Here is a 2,564-nt window from a genome sequence, read left to right as displayed (position 1 = left end):
CTGGTTATGAAATAACACAATCAGTGGCTCAAAAGAGATTGAAGTCTGACGAAGGCACTCTTACATTCTAAACAAGTAGCAGGTATTTTTTCACACCTGCCAGGTACCCAATGAGAATCGATTGCAGGTGCCACCCTGTCAGTATATCTGATGCCGTATCTTTAATCTGTCACCCGAGCCATCGTACTACAAACTGCACAAAGTGGCTTCCCAACTCATGACACCTCGGTGCCGCGTCGAATCGAGTAGCTGGGTTACCAAAGAACGATAAGCCGGATACTTATCAAGCTCACGTGAGCCTCTCACTGGCGACAACCCGGGCGACCATGATAACAATCCCTGGCGCCCGTGGGAGAGGCCGGCCCCCAGCATGCGACCGCCGACGAGGAGGAATGCATTTGCCGCTCTGATCTTGCGCCTCAGCCGTCCATCAAACCGCGCTTCTTTCCTCGCCTCCTCCCATTCCTCTCCCCTCTCCTCCTGCCGCTAGTGAGGAGGTCTTGCTGTCACCACCGATCTCGTGCGTCCGCTGCCCCTTCTCCCTCGTGCGGACGTGGGATGACAGAGTTTTTAGTCCACTCTATAAAACGGGTAAACGTACCTCTGAGGAGGGTTAGTTGTTATATGCACGATTAGATCCAAATCGCCGGACCTGATCATGAGACTCTAATTGCTCACGTTTGTTGTGTGTACTGTTAAATGGGGTGCGATTAGTGAATATAATATTTGGTCTTTTAATAGTAGTAGAGATTTATACTAAACTTTTAAACCTCGGCGTGAGCCATCTAGCCGTTAATATATTTTGTTACATATAATCATTTTTTATGCATGACTATCAACATTTAAATCTAAAAATACTAATCATTATAAATATTTTTCAGTGCTAACTGAAATTGTGCAAAAAATGCTTGTATTATTTAGTTTCGGTTGTTTAAGGCAAACTTTTGTTACATGGGCATGACCATAAATCTGACCAAAGCAATATTTTCATAATATCAATGTTATTTATATTGTTGATGTATTATATAATTCATGTGTACTTGTACATTTTCCATTGTGTTGAAAACAAAGCTTCATATGTGCCTTTAGAGTATATGGGTCTAGCAAATAACTTGGTGTATATATAGTTCAAAACCATGAAGTTTAGGTCAAACTATGTAGATATTTCTAGAGGTATGTCCTCAAATCCATGGGTCCAAAAGTGTCAATAGTAGTTTTTCCTCAAATTTTTCTTTTGGCTCCCGTTTCCCTACTGGTGTGGCCTATGATCAGTGACATACGGAGCATAGACCATATGTGGCAATGATACTTTGTTGAAGGCATTGCTCGGATGTGCTCTGGACTCGTTCTTCGGGGGTGAAAACCTAGATTCTAACATTTGGTTGTTGAATCCGGCAACGACAATGCTTGAGCGTCATTCCTTCTTGAAGGTGTTGCTGCTGAAGAACCTCGGTGTTCTTGTGGTGCCAAGACATGATTGGTGCGGATATGATCGTTGTTGTAGTTTGTCAATCGTTGTTTTGGAGGGTTTTCTTTATCTCGCTTAGGCATAGCTTTGGTCTTGTATGACTTTGCTATTTGTCGACCTGTTTTTTTGCGTGTGTGGCGTTCGTGTTGGTTGTGTACATTCTAGCTATGTAGAGGCCGAGTTTGTGCTCGTATTTACTCTATACTTCATTTTAAGTCAATAAAATCCACCCTTTGTCAAAAAGTTAGCCATGGTACATGTGTTATATGTATTTTATATTAAAATCATGCTATACATAACATGCATACATATTTAGAATTCAAAGTTCAATAAGCTATAATATTGTGCATCTGAAGTTTACATTCTCCCTAAAAATTAGTTGGACATGCCTAAACATTGTACCCATTTCAATGATATACTCGTTCAAAACCAATCCAACTCGACATGATTTGTATTTCATGGGTTAATTCTGAAATCATATATCAAAAGATAAAATTATGTATGCAAAACAATATTAGTTTATTATTATATGCAAATGTCCCGGGAATCCGTTGGTGCTCCCAGGAGTGCGCGCTCCTGCGTGTGAAAATATTTTTGAAATGCCAAAAAAGTCCAATAAAAATTCTTTACCACATCCAAATGCTACATACAAATTTGTAAGCAAAAAGATTAAACATTATGGCATGTGCATAAACAAAAACAAAATAAACACCAAATGCTACCCCCAAAAATGTCACTCTAAATTTGTTTTTTCACTGGCGAAACACCGCTGCTCCGTTTTGCATGAAAATTTTCATGAACGCTTGCGATACTAACACGGACATGTACAAAAAAATAGATTTTTTTTAAAAACATTTTTACTATTCATGCGGGAGCGCGTGCTCCCCGGAGCCAAAATACTATTCTCGCAAATGGCCTCTTTTTAAAAAAACTTTCTTAACATCTTTGGCCGGGGTTGTAGCCTAAAACCAAAAGAATACAAAGTCGTGGAGAGGAATAAGGATTAGACTAGCAACCCACTGGTCCAATGTGGTCAGGATTCACGGGAGAGATGTATTTGTGCACCCCCATCCCTCCCTTGAACCGCGACCCACAT

This window comes from Triticum dicoccoides, chromosome 4A (genome assembly GCF_002162155.2).
Source record: "Triticum dicoccoides isolate Atlit2015 ecotype Zavitan chromosome 4A, WEW_v2.0, whole genome shotgun sequence".
Classification (NCBI taxonomy): Eukaryota; Viridiplantae; Streptophyta; class Magnoliopsida; order Poales; family Poaceae; genus Triticum; species Triticum dicoccoides.
This window is presented reverse-complemented; position numbering follows the sequence as displayed.